The 16929-nt window shown below is 33.9% G+C and overlaps 1 protein-coding gene across 27 annotated transcripts in view; it reads left to right on the top strand.

Annotated features, from left to right (window-relative positions):
• The window catches only part of LOC141396602 (uncharacterized), a 128984-nt gene that overhangs the window by 87071 nt on the left and 24984 nt on the right, over positions 1 to 16929 (top strand). For 7 of the 27 annotated variants that reach the window (XM_073972201.1, XM_073972199.1, XM_073972179.1 and 4 more), the window contains exons 1-2: positions 15311 to 16249; positions 16689 to 16917. The exons of 11 other annotated variants lie outside the window; for them this stretch is intronic. The gene's annotated coding sequence lies outside the window, so the exon portion shown is untranslated. Of the gene's footprint in view, positions 1 to 15310; positions 16250 to 16301; positions 16918 to 16929 lie in introns of those variants that run through there. 9 more of the 27 variants (XM_073972190.1, XM_073972203.1, XM_073972183.1 and 6 more) reach the window with 5 other exon arrangements.

Genomic DNA, 16929 nt, shown 5'->3' with positions numbered 1-16929 from the left:
GAGTGATACATTTCAAAAAATCCAGTTTCGAGAAAAACGATTTTTAAGTTGGCGATTGAAATTTGACCTCCCAACTTAAAAGGATTATTACACAAAAGCTAAAATAACTACTTGGACCATATTTTGCAAACAGCAAGCCAGATGTCAGTGCGAAACTCGTAGCAAGTGAGCTGTAACTCGTCAAGTTTTGAGATATCAGCATGAAAATTTGACACAATATAAAGTAGAAGTCGTAGAAAAAATAGAAATTGCTAACTCAGAAAACGCATTTTTTGAGATATGCCACTCTTTGAGTAAATGAGCGAAATGTAGTTACCTTTTGTGAAACATTAATACCTGAGCGAGACATCGATGGAACCGTATCACAAATACCCGTTGAATGCTGCGGTTATACACATTGGGCATTGCTGGGCTGAAGAACTGGAAAAATCTCCCTCCCACGCAGAGAAAAAAATATGTTTGATCCAACAATATTCCAAGAGCAAAATATGTATTGTTAACATATTGTTGGATTCCTCATGTAGTATTGTAAATCCAAAAATAGTTTGTGTCAACTGAACAATATTTCTCTCTTTTCTTCGAAAATTTGTTTCTCTTCTCTCGCTATTCGATGCCGTGTTGAAAAAACAATTTTGGTGAGTTGTGGTGTGTTTGTATGACATGCTGCCTTTACCTTTGTTTTTGTGTGTATGTACTTGTGAGACTCTTGTTTTTATTTGTTTCTGTTTTGTTTCATTCTTCTTTCCTTTTCATGTTTGTTATGGTGTTTAATTATTCCTTATGTTGTGGTGGGTTCATGTGGCTTTTTGTTTGTCTTTGTTGTCAGCCAATGCAGCAAACCATGTATTGTGTTCATCAATGATTGCAATATTATACTCGACATTTATATCCAAGTTATGCGAAAAGTGTATATGAGAAGTATATGCACTCAAATCAAAAATTTCTGGGCTGGTTTTCTGTATTGACAATACTTTTTGTAAACAAAATTAGATTATGATAGTTCCTAAAATCGGTATTTTTAACGATTTTAACAATATTGCGGAAATTCGAAAGTTGTTTTTGTTTTCTATGTTTGGAACAAAAGATGGTATTTTTGGATTTGGATTACAATGTTTGAACAAAACAAATACATTTTTGGAACCAAAACATATATTTTTGTTCCAACAAAAGCGAAAAATATTTTTTCTCTGCGTGCCGACAGCAGGTTCAATTTGATACATACTATGAACCCAAACCTGTGTAGAAAATAGTGAATGCAGATCATGTAGAAAGTATAGTCGCGTTGTCGCTTTTTTGGTAAGAAGGCTTTTATTCAAATCTGCTGTGTCAGATCAATTCAAAGCACATATCCGTTCACTAACCATGGTTCTTTCTTTACAGTGATAGGCTGATCATATATAGAAATTGGCTATGACAATTGAATTATTATTCTGCAATGGGGAAATTCGCGTTGCCGCTGTTTGGGAAGAAGACTTTCGAATCGGCTGTACCGGATCTGACGAAGGCACATTTCCGTTCACTAACCATGGTATTTGCTTTAGAGATGATATATAGCTATCGGCTTTGCCAATTGAATGATTATTTTTTCTTGTTTTTGGCTTAAAAGGTCAACTTTAGCCCTCAATGTCTAGCATAACGCCTGGTATACAAATTGTTATGAGTTTGAGCCACTGGCAGTCAGCTTCAACATCACATTTTCAATGACGGTTAAAAACTGTTGGATTACTGTACAGACCTGACCCAGGGACGTAGTCAGAAATGGCTCTCGACGCCATTTCGGGGGGGGCCCAATGGACAAAATTTGAACTTTTGCAAGTAAAATGTACCAAAACCGTATCAAAAATTACCATTTCGGGGGGGCCTGGGCCCCCCGGGCCTCCCCCTGGCTACGTCGGTGACCTGACCTCACCGACATCATCCTCAATATTGAATACCAAATGTATTTTTAGGTTGTGGTTCGATGTACCCTAGTACAGACTTTAGAATTTAGCCATGCCATGAGATAGTTATAGCATGTGCGACACACTGCAGGGGGAGTATAGGTTCGCCAGTCAAGTCGGCACTAGTCAAAACATGTTTCCCTTTGAAATCTACTGCATTTTGTTTTCTGATTTGATGACCAATTCAAATATTTTGGATGCCAATGTTGTGTACGATTTATTCTGTGGACTTTTCTTTATAAACTTCTTTGACGTCGCGCTGTATGATGCCCCTCAATGTAAAGTATAGTACATATTGACAAGCAAAACTGACAGTCATCGAGGTCTATTTCGTGAATATCAAAGCCTAACTGAAAAAATTCTTTTGTAATCTCTAAATAATACCGTAAATATTGTATTTCAAACGTTTTTAGCTAAATAAATGTTGTTATTTGCCGGAAAATTGTCCTAAAAGTACGTTGACTGTCAGTTTTGACTGTTGGTGTGTACTCCCCTTAAGCGTTGTTTCGAGAGTTAGACAGTTTCGGACCGAAATATTTCAAAGGAACAGGTCTGATAGTTTAACCTTTAATATCTCCTCCTAGAAAGTGGGTATGTTCTAAAAAGTTGTTTATTGAGATCTTAGGTACATTTGTAATTGGTCGATTTTTTTAAATTTTGAACGATCTTGTACATCTGAACCAAAATTGAAGATAAATCGATAAAAAAATCTAATTTTCTAATGTTTTGATTTACTGTTTTGGAAAAACGGCAAGTCACATTCCTATTTTTTGATCTTCTATTGCGCTGCGGTGTCAGAATATGGTTAATTTTCCATGAGCCAGAAAATTACATATAGTGTTATGTAGCCATTATTATTGAGTCTATCTATTATTCAAGCATGCCACAGAAACAAATCAAAAGTGGAATTGATTCCGTATTTAGCTTCTTCGGAAATCGAAAAACGAAAAATTTTTCAAAATGAAACCATTTTTGTTTTTACAAGTGGAATTGCATGTTTTGGAAACATGTCACTTTAAAACACTTAACAATAATAAAAATATTGTTTTATTATTAACAAAATCACATTTAATTTCATATTTTTTATCATTTTATTTAAAAAATTTCCATTATTTCTCCACCAACGAAACCAATTATTAACATTTGTAAAAACAAAACAATCTGGCATTAAGAATGATAAATTAAAGCAAAGATAAAATAAAACAAGAAAGAAAGAGCTCTAACAAGGAATTTTTTCAATTTTGTGTTGATTACTTTGCGCCTCGATTAAAGAAACAATAAAAAAATTGAAATTTCAATAAAAATGAACTTTCTTTTCTTTGAACAGAATATTTTTACAATTTCCACTTCTACAGTGTTTTCTAGTCATATGTTTTTGTTTTGATTCCTCTAATGTTGCCATATTTATACTAAGAAATACGATTTTCGAAATTCACCAAATCGATCGAAATCTAAACGATCGAAATGAAATTACGGAATTGAAACCATTCCGTTCGAAATCTGTGACATGCCTTATAGATTGTTTATAAGGCTGCTGCATTTTCCTGCTAAAATTGTCGAACTTTTATCCTCTTTTGTTAATCCAACTTCGATCAATATTCTACATGGTGGTAGGGTAATTTCTTTCACTTAGACAGATTGTCTCCTTCCTTGTAGGAACATTTTCCCTCTTTACTCGAATTTCTTATCAAAACAAACATATTGCCACAATTTTATAAAAAATAAATACCCAACTATCCTTTACCTTTCACGTCATTAGAACAAACCCGTTCGTGGGTATTGATTTGGTTACGAAGATTTTCGGCAAATAACACACACGCGACCCGAACGCAAAGTAAGAGAACAAATGTTTTGATTTTTTTACTTCAGTCTTGTACTGAATTTCATGCAAGCAGGTTGATGCCGCTTTATTTGTTTTTTTTTTTTTTTTTTGGTACACTGAAAAGATTTTGCAGTTGTACAGCAAATATGTGGAGAGAAGAATTTGAAAATGATTTTTTGTTTTGTATTAATATTTTTAATGACGCAGAATGCCTCGTCTGCAATGCAACAATAAAAAATGTATATCCATCTTACCTTAGGCGTCATTATAATACGCATACAAAATATCATTTAATGACGGGAAATGTGCGAAAAAAAATAATATGCCATCTTAAAGATAATTTAACAAATAAAAATAATAGGTGTCTTAATATTATAAAAGACAAAGGCAATTATGATAATGCCACAATCAAGGCCTCATATAAAATTGCTTTGGAATTGGCCAAGAAATGTAGACCTTTTGAAGATGGGGGGTTTTTTAAAGAAGATTTTATGTCAGTATTACCTTTTTTTGGAGATACTGGTAGAAAAATGGAAGACATTTTCAAAGAGGTGCCTTTATCTCGGTCCACAATAGTCCGCCGCACCGAGTCAATAGGGAAATTCATAGAAAATGAAACAAGGGAGAGGATTCGAAATGCGGTATATGTATCTGTTTGCTTTGATGAAAGCACTGATATAAGGGACACAAGTCAAATGCTAATTTATATTAGAACCGTAGACAATTTGTTCGATGCATTTGAAGAAATTTTAAAGTTGAAATCATTTTATGGAAATGTAACTGGAAAATCCATTTTTGATGCATTCGAAACGGAAGTTTTATCCATAATACCCACTTCAAAATTGTCTTCTATTTGCACGGACGGTGCGACGGTTCTAACTGGAAAGGATAAAGGTTTTGCGGGACATTTGATTAGATATGGAATTAATGTTCCAATGATACACTGCATTATCCACCAAGAGGCCCTATTTGCAAAAACCCTTGGGTTTTCAGAAATAATGAAAACTGCCGTTAAAATTATAAATCGGTTACGAGGAGGCCACAATTCTCTGACTCGCAGAAAATTTATTTCATTTTTGGAACAAGTGAAAGCTGAGTACCATGACGTAGTAACCTTCACAGAAGTGAGGTGGCTAAGTCGAGGAAAAAGCCTAGAACGTCTTTTCGTCCTCCGAGAAGACATCGTACAGTTTTTGAAGTCTGAAATATTGACAAAGAGCAAACGCAAAGACAAACAGAAAAAGAACGACAAAGATTATATTTCAGCCCTTGAATCTCCAAATTTCCTGGTAGAATTTGCTTTCTTAGTAGACATAACGAGCCATATAAATAGTTTGAATTTAAGCCTGCAAGGCCGAGACAAAGACGTATGCCAATTATTACATTCTCTAGACAGATTCACTAAGAAATTAAGTCTTTTAAAGGAACAAATGGAACAAGGAAACTTATTCCAAATACAACATATGTTCCAAAAATGATATATTTTCTAAGGAAATAAATAAACTTATAGACGATTTTACGGTCAGGTTTAACGACATACATGCATTGGAATGGATGGTCAATGTTTTTGATGACCCATTGGCATGTTCTGTTGAAAATATCCCAGAAAATACTAAAACGGAATTGTTAAACATGAGACAACTGAAGTGGATACTTTTGACTGTGATTCACTGCATATTATTTTTAATTTTAGTCATACAAAGCGAACGCGCCAGCAATATATTTTTTCTGTTTGAAAATTTTGCCTTTTTAGGCGAAGATCATTTTTAGTATTAATTTTTTTTTTTAATTTATTAATCGAGCTTTTTTATGATCTATAATGCAAATGAAAAAGGAAAGCCGATGATTCGAACCCACCACTACGTTTGGCTCTGAACGCTAACACGCCGTGACAACTTTTTTCCTGTGTTTTTCATTTCATACTCCATATGAAAATCATCACCCTGTTCTGTCAGTGTAATTTTACCCACTCATAAACAATTTAAGCGCTCGCTCTTCTTGGTCGGCTATGCATTAGAAGACCATCTCTCGGTCGTTAAATAAATCTTATCCTATCTTTTTAAATATTTAACCTCATTGTGGATTTTTATCACACATAAAAATTCCTTCGTTTTTAATCTTAAGAGCAAATTTATTATCTTCCTTTCCTCTCTCTTTATCTGGCTCCTTGCTCTATGTTTGTTTCTTATTATTCCATGGTATACTATGTACGTGATAAGCACACATTCTGTGTTGTTGTTGATGTTAATGTCATTGACAACCACGTGTTTCTACAAATCCTGTTTATTATCCCATTGCATCCCATTACCAACCGAACCCAACAAAATTCCAAACGAATAGAAATGTACGAAGTACGACTGAGTGGCTGGCTGACTAGGAGGTGATTTAAACGTCAACCACCAACACAACCACCATAAAGAATCTCCATAAAAAAATTAATGCAATGTTTCGTCTCGTGCATTAATAATTGTATCTCTTGGTTCCTATACAAAATGCTCTCTTTTCTTTAAATAATCAATAAAGGAGAATAAACTCACAGTGAAGTTCTACTTCTCTCTCTCTCTCCCTCGTAAAATAATTACAATTATTCTGATATGCAACATAGAGGAAGAAACAAAGTAACGATTATTATAAATATTAGCAACAAAAACAACAAAACAGATGATAGTTATGATGATTACGGCAGAAAACAAAACCTACCAACAACAACCCAACCATTTATGACGACGGCGACGTTGTGTTTACGATAGTTACGAACTAGTACGAACGGCTTAACTCACCTTACCAGTCAGTAGTGGTAGTACAAACGTCCTTGAGATATATGATGTTGTTCTTGTTGCTATTTTATGTGTTTTTTTTTGTAGCGTTGTTGTTGTTATCGTTACAACTATTTTAGGCAAATTGTAATTTTTTGTTTGATATTTGTTTGTTTTAATTAGAATGTTAGGTAGGAGGTAGTCGTCATCAACTTTTACAATGATATCCTTTTGTTTTTGCTATTGTTGTCACATTCATATTTTTTTATTACTCTGTGCATAAACATGCCACTTTTTAAGTGTTTTATGATTAAAAAACATAGGCAGAAGAGTGTTAGAGTGAAGGGTGGGGTTGAATTTTAGCCATTTAAAAAAGTATTTTTTTAATGCAATTTATTAATGTTTTCCGTTTATGCCAAAATAGACAAGTTTTTATTACCATTAATTTTGTTGCTCTGCTGTGTTGAGTATGAAATTGATTGAGAGCAAATGAGAACGCATCATTAGAGTTGCCATAGTGTTGTGTATTTGAAATCCGAGGATATATCAATAGTATGATAACACTGTGCTACAGTGAAAATTTGCAGGGGTTCTAATGCATAAATTCGGTTTTGTGGGAGTCCATAGAAGACGAAAATACCTTTGGTTTCTTTGGGACACTTCGGTTTTTGATTTTATAACGGTAAAGTAGTGAAAAATGGACTTTCTTGTATTTTCAACTTTAAATGGACATTACTTCTTTTTTCCACAACCGATTTTCACACTCTATCGTTTATTGGAAAGGGGAGAATATCGGTTAACAAATGGCTAAGTAATAGTGGTTTATATGTGACAAAAACCCATTAAAAAACAGTGACATGTTTTTCCTTGTGCTCTAGGCTGCGTAAACGGTACCTAACAGTACAGTTATTTACTGTTAGCAAGTAGGAAATTTATTTGGCTTTCCAAAATGGGAAAAACCAACGAAATCGGTTGAAAAATGAATGCACTATGGCATTTTTTGTGTTTTAACTTTTTGGTTTTTTTTTCATATTTTCCTTTATAAAAGATTGGTACCTTGTGCGTAATTGTTAAGCAAGATAATCACAATTAGAATCATACATGCTAAGGTACCAATCTTTTATAAAGGAAAATATGAAAAAAACCAAAAAGTTGAAACACAAAAAATGCCATAGCGCATTCATTTTTCAACCGATTTCATTGGTTTTTCCCATTTTGGAAAGCCAACTAAATTTCTCACTTGCTAACAGTAAATAATTGTACTGTTAGGTATCGTTTACGCAGCCTAGAGCACAAGGAAAAACATGTCACTGTTTTTTAATGGGGTTTTGTCACATATAAACCACTATTACTTAGCCATTTGTTAACCGATTTTAAAAATCTATGGCTTATTCCAAAGACATTATTCTCTCATTGTAGTGAAAATAGGGTGTGCAAATCGGTTGTGGAGAAAAGAAGTAATGTTCGTTTAAAGTTGAAAATCCAAGAATGCCTATTTTTCGCTACACTTACCGTTATAAAACCAAAAACCGAAGTGACCCAAAGAAACCAAAGGTATTTTCGTCTTCTATGGACTCCCACAAAACCGAATTTATGCATCAGAACACCTGCAAAAATTTTTTTGTCAACTTTTGTATCACAGTGTAATTGTTGTGTCCTGACACAAAGAAGACAAATGCAAAAAATCTGATATCATTATCATAGGACACGGAGTCGTAGCAAATACTCTCTAAAGCTCAAAAAATTCGTACAAATTCGGCAACTTCCTGCAAGCTTGATTCTAAAACAAAATCTAGAAGCTTCTCCCATCATGGGTTGCTGCCGCGCAATGTGGAAGTAGAAGTATTTGGCTGGGTCTCATTATCTGGTGGCTCTTCGGTGCTGAAGAACTGACTCCAGCCTCCATTATTCCTCACGTCCATTTTCTATCTATAGCAAAGATAATATTTTTACCAATCATTTGCTTAATTGTTTCGTATACACCACGAACATCTCCAATATTAGCAGCTTGTTCAGCTAACTATGTAGTTATTATGAAGGGTTTTCCTTACACTAATTATCGAACTATCGCTGTCAATTTATTCAGTAAATTCAACATTTTCGTCATGGTAAAGTACACAAACGAACAACGTCTGCAAAATTATAAAAATTTACTACCAAAATTCGGAGTAAGTTTGATGAGTGTGTTATCTTAAGAAATGGCCCACTCAGTTGGCCGCCATTGGTCTATGCCAACGACGTTGGATGAGCCAAGAGCCAACATTGAAAGGAAAAACAACATCTTCGGCTGAAATATGTGGCCGTGTCATCGAAAATTGGGTCTAACGTATTGACAGATTTAAAGGTGCCCGCGATGGCCGGCCATATGAACGAAGTGGAGTTCCATTAATAAATCTTTGGATTGTAGTTAAAGCCGACAACAAATATCTCAAATGATTTACGTTTTATTTAAAAAAACTTGTCCTTATTGGAAAATTCTGTATATACGTTTGCCTCTACGGGTTAAAATCTTAACAATACGGTGCAAGGGCACGGTAGTTAGCTTTGGTTAGCATTTTGGCTTTATTTGTTTTGTTTCTTAGAACAATTTTGTGTAGGCACTTGCGGCGATTTGTTGCATCAAGAGTCGCATTAGTAATCAATGATTTTGATTCCCATGTGAATTTATGAATATGTGCGAACTTTTTGCTGCCATTATATAGGGTCTTGTGTACCCATAACTGTTCTTCAATTGCTGTTATTCCCACAAACTTTAGGCGTAAAATCACCGTCAAACTCATGTCTCCCTTCGGGAGAGAGTTTATAACTGAATCAAGCTGAGAGTAAAATTAATCTTGACTAAATTTACAAGGATACATAAACACTAAAGCAGTGACCCTCAAGTATTTTAGGTATTAGTTGTTGTACATCCCTTAACGTATATGGGCGAGCATAGCTGCACTAAAGCGGTGGTGCTCAAAATATTTCGTGCATTAACCGCTCTGAGCTATTCTTTCCTTTGCTGAACCACGACAACTGACAATAAAGAGAACATATGTTGTTGTTGCAGTCACGTTAACGTATATGGGTGACTTGGCTGGACTAAAGTTAGAAGATAAACCAGCGTCGTCCAAGAATTTTCATCAATGGTTTAGTATGGGTGAAGAAAACAACAACCACATGATGTTTATCGTTTGTTTTATTCACGTACACTGTAAGTGAGAGAAAGAGGGATGCAAATGCAAAAAAACTCAGTGGGCGCCCTCACTATACTTCTTTGCAAAGAAGCCCTTCTCTGCCATAGACTAATAGTTTTATAGAGCAATTATATGGAACTATACTAAAACGTGGAACTGTATTGTCAATTTTCTGTCAAGATATTTGCATTCGTCTCACAACACAAACTTACAATATATGGTATCGAAACGTTACAGCTGGAAATGTTTTGAATGAATCATATATGAATAGTGAAGACGCGAAGAAATGCTCCTCGAAGTGATGAATGTAGCTCGGACGACGGTGACGATACCCATCGACTGACAGGTAACCATCATCAACCCCATATTCAATAAAGGTCGATAACAAACTCCGCCAGAAGCATGGAGGAATATTTTTTCTGTTAGTCACAGAAAAAATCGTCTCTTGAATCAAATCTGTTCGTTACCTAGTAGTGAAGTCGAAGACCAAATCGAAGAAGATGAATGTGGTCTAACATCCAAACAAGGTTCTCAAGATTTGATATTCACAATGAGACGAATATCAGAAAAAACTATGGAATGTAATAAGGAAACACACTGCTGTTTTGTGGATTTAGAAAAGGCTCTGTAAAATGGCAGGAAATATGGGACATGCTGAAAAAGTATCAACCCTTATTTGTTCAGACCAATAAGAAGTTTTTAAAAAATATGCAGACATTTTGCCTCAAGGCGACAGACCTCTTAAATGTCAATGCTAACCTAAGCAGACGATGCGACTATAATAGCCCACAATCAAGAAAACTTACAACAATATATAAATATATTCGTAAACGAAATGACAAGACGTAACCACCATCAATATAAAGAAAACGGGCCGAGCCGAAATAAATGTGAGCACAAATTTTATAAGACAAATTGAACATTTTTGCTACCTTGGCGCGGTACTGATCGGAGACGACAAAGCAGACAAGCATCTTAATCGTAGAATTACAGCAACAGCAAGCCTTTACAGCAGGCTGAGCGGAAATTTTTGTCAGAAAGAGAAAAGTAACAAAGAAACAATGGAAGAAATGGAAAACCAAGATGAGCACAGTTAGCAATATATTAAGAAAACGTAATATAAAACCCACAACAGCCAAAACTGCCGCTGAATACAGAGTAAACTAGAGAAATCGTTGCAAAAACCACTACACTGCAAGGTAAAATAGGTCCAGTATAAATAAGTACTTTGTAGAGTAACAGCAACGGAGATTTCCTCACATTCATGGAATGTTCTTGCAAAAGGATGCTTAGAACGTTGATCTCAGTGATTCGTTTTCTGTCCCTTCCTTTTTCAGTTTTATAGATAAATGCATACAGTGAGTCACAGTCAAAAGAATCCCCTTCATTTACTTTCATTAAAACTGCTATTGCTAGATGTAAATTAAAGGAAATGATTTTATTTTTTTCATATTTTTATATTAATGTCTTAAATTAAAATGAATAAAATAAATTTGGCAATATTCTGGTAAATTCAGATAAAAACACACATTTTTACTTTACAGTGAATAGTATCCACCTGGTAATATTTACAATTTTATAACGATTAACAGTTAAGCCCTAAATACATCCAACGTTTGAGTAAAGTTTTGTGTCATTTCTGGTAGAAGAATAAAGAAAAATTGAAACTTGGCAGCACTTCGTCCTTTATTCATCTACCAGAAATGGCACAAAACTTTACTCAAACGTGTGTTTAGGGCTTTATTCTTGTGTTGAAATGGCAAGCGCAATATTACAACATTGTTTTTTAAATATTCCGCATAAGTTTGCCAGTTGATAGTGATTATTATTTATTTCTTTTTTGGATTAAAACCATGGGACGCCGTACAAAGATTGCCGAAAGAAAATTTTTTATTCATCATGCTGAATTGGGAAAATCTCAACAGCAAATAGCAGAAATACTAAATATTACCCGATCTGCTGTTCAAAAAAATCATATTGAGGCGTGAAGTCGAGAATAGGATCTGCAACCCAGAAACCATTAGGAGAATCTTGCGTAAGCATGGTTTTCATGGCAGAGTTGCACTGAAAAAGTCATTCTTGAAAATAGCCAAATAGATTAGAGTTCGTTTAGAAACAAGAAAACAGGGATTTTGAGTTTTGGAAGACTGAAGGCAAATTTAACCTTTTGTGTCGGATGGACCATGTAAGGTATGACGTAGGGCAAATACGGCCTTGGACCCTAAACACACAATTCAAACCGTAAAGCACTGAGGGTGATCTGTTATGGTATGGGGTTGTATGAGTGCTTCCGGTGTAGGGTATCTTGTCTTTATCGAGGGAATTATGTATAAGATGTGTTATTTAAACATTCTAAAGGGGATAATGTGAAATGTAGCGCTGAAAAATTGGATTGGGCACATGACAGTAGCGGTGTGAGGATAAATGGCTTTTTGGTTTCAGGGATATAAAAACAATATCTGTCACTCAAATTGACACGATATTAAAGACCCTAGTCTAGAGGAATGAGGCTAATACCTAAAGGCAGAGATCTGAAGCATATTTATGAATAACATGCTGCTATATTTGACTCCTATGTATATCGGATCATTCATTAAAGTCTCTAGACTACAAATCCATAGTGTACTTGCCGAAAAAATTCGACAGAAAGTTAAATGGAGGTAAAATTACACGAAAGCGGTACCACGGGTCCAATGGGGGAAATATCACCGGATTGAATCTTGCGATGACCATTTCATCAACGAAAAATTTCAAAATTGTCTTTACACAAGACAGTGTCACCAAATTTGTCACTCTTCCATGTGCGATGTGTGACATTCTGAACGAAAATGTCTTGCAATATGCCTTGGTACAAGTTAATGTACATTTTATCGTCCATGAAGACAACTTCGCTTACCTTGTCGCTCAACTTATCGTGCACGAGTTTCGAGTTGCACGATGATCGCAAAGTGCTGTCGTCGAGCCGTTTTCAATGGATTGGAGACAACTTTGAAGACACATAGCAGACAACTTCCAACTGGGTAGTTGATTTTTTTGTATGGAGGCACGAATGTAATAAAAATAAATTCAAATGCCAAATATCCCTTCATTTTGCTAAAGAAATAAAAAAATTCTTGCGTTTGGCAAAACTTTATTTTGACGCGTTAAATTTTGGGTTATTTATTTCCTAATGAAAGTTTGGAAGGGCCTAATATTTTCTGGATTTTAATTCTCCACTAAATACTTAAAAAAGTTACATTTATATGTTAAACGTATAATATCTCTATGTCGGTGTAATAATGCAATCAAAAAATGTTGAGAGGTGTAAACTTAATTTGGCGCTCCCTGTACATAACTGTCCAAAAGTGATTTAAACAAATCCCCAACCCCCGGATTTGAATCTTATAAAAAATTATGGAGTATTTTGGAGACAAATATAAAAAGTCATAACATCTCATATAGGAACCCTAACAAAGACTTGCAAGGAGAATGGGGAAAAATTCAGATTTCTTATATTGCTAATAATAAAAAAAATTAAATAACTCCTAGCAATTGGATTTTTAATGAAAAACTCATGTGCATACTTTTAACTGTGACTGACTGTATATTAAATGCAAGTTTTGCCTTGCGAGTATTTTGTGGGCCATGAAACCATTGGTGTGACATATGTACATATAAGGAACATTTATTATCTCTTCGAAGGCATTATGGTGAATGCATACAATCCTACAATTTTGCCACTTCACAGAATAAATATTGATTTTCAATATACAGTTAGTCAACTTAATTATTGCAAAACCAAAATTATTACAAAATTTTAAATAAAACATCATTTTATTGATATAAATAAATATCATTATTAATATTTTTGTTAACAATGCAATTCTTACACATGTTTATTAATATAATAAAATAAAAAGTAGGTAAATTTCACTAAACATTTTCTTAAAATTAACAAAAATGAGTACAACTCATTATTTGCACTGTCAACTAAAAATTTGCAAAATTCACAACTTTTCAGTTTTTCACGATATTTTTCGAAAATTTGGTTTTAATATTTCGTATGCTCACATTTGGCATCAAAAACAGCTTGTAATCGTATCTGAATTAAATAAATAATTTTCGGAATGTCATATTCCAATGGTATTTTTCAGCCATTCTTTTTTATTGCATTTTATTTAGTCCCCCAGGTTAGTGGGCGACCTATTCCCGACTTTTTCCTTCAGGTGTACCTATGAATTTTCGATGGGGTTAATATCTAGACACTGGAACGGGGTGTAAATGTCTTGGGTACTGTTGTATAGCAACTAAGTCTTACATAAATTAGATTTATGCTTAGGATCGTTGTCTTGGTAGAACTTATATTGCAATTTGTTTGAATTTTCAGGGTCAACAGGCCCAAATTTCTTGACGCTTTTGGTTAAATCTTTTCTTAAAACATCTAAATAAACCTCCTATGTCATTGTTTCTTCCAAAATCAGGATTTTACCAACGTCACTGCTTGGTATACTACCCCATACCATAAGTAACAGTTTTCCGAACTTTACGGTATGTATTAAATTTTTGTTTTCCATGGCTTTCAATGGTTTTCCCAATACTTTTTGAGGTCCATTGTGATAGTACAACATAATTTTAGTCTCATCAGAAAATATAACGCCATCCCAATACTAAACATGGCGTGAAAAGTTGTCTATAAGAAGTCAGAATAGTTTCTATATATTGTGATGGGAGGGCAATAAGAGTGCTTGTTATTTGTAGCACTTTTCTGACTTTTCCATGTGACACACTCGAAAATCATTTTTAATTAGAAAAAGCAATTTTCTGATCCTGCTTTGGGCTATTTCGTTAATTTCTTTAATCATTCTACAGTCAATTCGCGAGGTTACTATTTTGGACCTGCCATTGTAACGCCCTCAGTTTGAGCCTGGCTTCTTTCTCGGTGCGGTATATGATGTTGTATACACTTCTTAGCTTACGAGAGGTGCTTTTAGGGATTTCATTATTATAATTGGAATAGACCAAATGTACCATATTTTCCGAAACCGTTTACCTGATTTTCTCTTTTTCTGAATATACCGTCTATGTTACACACACAAAAAATAATTTATGATAAAAAATTATGGATCTACATTTTCACATGCCATAAAAGTCTTAAAAAATCCTAAACTGCAAAAAATCGCGGGGGAAACCCCATGATTTTATTGCACATTTATTCATTTTGCAATTATTTAGTTGACACCACAAAAACCGGGTACCTATCCTTTTTGCCCGTTGTTTTTGTTATTTCCAACCGATTTCTGCATTTATTGGCTTGATGTTGTCATTAAAAGGTAAATCAACAGATATTTACAAAAAGCCCAGCATTATTGAAAGAATTTCTCGTAGTAATACCTAATTAAACATCTAAATTTTTAAAAATTCATCGTTTGCAATAATATAGTTGACTAACTGTATGTATCATGGATCCGTATACATGTTGTAGTTATATTGTAACCAGAATAGTTCCTGGCGCAGTGGAAAAAATAAGTTCGGGGGACCATTCAATTAAGCAAAAGCTACAGCATATTGCTCAAAGTTTATTTCAGGTGTAAAAAATTAAATGACAATTGCATTCATTAACGGTGTCTGTGGGTGGAACGGCAACTCTACGTCATTGTTTTGATAAACGTCAAACTAACTGAGAGTAAAAGTAAAAATACCAACCAATTGGCAAAACAGTGAGAGAGACTCATATCTCATTTAATTATTTACCTTTTCCTACATGTGTTCGTTCATTAGCCTCGTCGTCCGCCGTATAAATTACGAAACACATAACTAAAACAGCTGAAAAAGAATGAGAAGAGAAAGCAAATTTGAAGATACAATGGTAGCGAATGCACCACTTACACACCAATACAAAAAAAAATCAAATACCAACAATGAAAAAGTATCTGAAACTCAGTTTTTGTGAGTATCGATGTGTCATTTTTGAAGAGAATAATTCAAGAAAACGTATCGGTGTATGTGTTTGTATTATGTGGTCGGACCAACAACGACATTCATTGACGTCGTCGACAACGAGATAGAATACTTAGTCTCAGTCTCGTGTTCGAGTCGTGTAGAGTAGTTGCGTTCTGTTTTGAAAATCAATTTCAATTTAGTTGTGCTGTGGTGCATGCACTCACATTGTGCTCCGTTTGTTCGCTCGCTCGTTTGCCCGCTGCTCGCTCACTTAACACTCTACCAAATTAATATTGTTATTATTGCTCTACTATATTGTGTGCTCCCTAGTCGAAATAATATTTAATGAATTAAAAAAAAAAAACAAGAATATTTTTTACTACAAAACAAGAAAATTTGAAAAGAAATTTGATGAAAAAACAAACATGCACGCACTGTGAAATTAAACGCGGAGCTTTTTTGGATAGAGTAATAAAACAACAACAGCAACAATACACTCTCACACACACATACGCAAAAAATACAACAAATTAATGATTTTGATTTTTTCTGTTGCTCGGGCTCTATTGTTTTAGTAGAAAAAACAAAATATTCAAGCAAATTGAACGACAACGAATCTAAACAAAATTGAACGAGGTTTGAAAAAGTGTTTTTTAATAATAATTTTATATTTTTTTATTTTAAAAAGCCTATCTATAATGACAAAAAAAAAAGAAAAATAATTAAATAATTAAGGGAAAATATAATTTCAATAATTGCCTCATAAAAAAAAACAAACAAAAAAAAAACGAATGTGAACGAACGTTGGTGATAAAATCATCGATAATAATAAATATTAGTGCATTCATTGTTTTAAAATTTACCCAAATAACAAGAAAAAATGTCATGCAAAAAATCAGCTGTTAAGTTCCACACCTAACCTATTGGATTAAAAACGCATTCCACGTTTCTTGGGCCTGGAATCTTGCAGCACAAGTGTCAAACCTAGTTGTGAAGTGTTTTTAAAACAAGAGAATAAATATTCCTTTTTCATTAATAATTTTATTTTTTTGTTTTCTTTTTGTTCTCCTCCTAGAGCTTTCATCATCACAAAAAATATTTAAATCATTAAAATTTGCTGTAAAACTTGAAAGAAAAGTGCCAAAAATAATTAAAACAAGGAAAAACAACTTTTCTTTAACGACTTTCAACGAAAAAGAATGAAAGAAAATTTATTCAAACGAAACGACGAATCATTTTAACGAAAAAAACCAAAATATTAATCACAAAATATCGACAGAGATTTCTTTTTTATGGAATAAAATGTATGTTATCTT

The sequence above is a fragment of the Musca autumnalis genome, unplaced genomic scaffold (assembly GCF_047663935.1).
Source record: "Musca autumnalis isolate F117 unplaced genomic scaffold, ASM4766393v1 scaffold_3, whole genome shotgun sequence".
In the NCBI taxonomy this organism is placed as follows: Eukaryota; Metazoa; Arthropoda; class Insecta; order Diptera; family Muscidae; genus Musca; species Musca autumnalis.
This window is presented reverse-complemented; position numbering and strand designations above follow the sequence as displayed.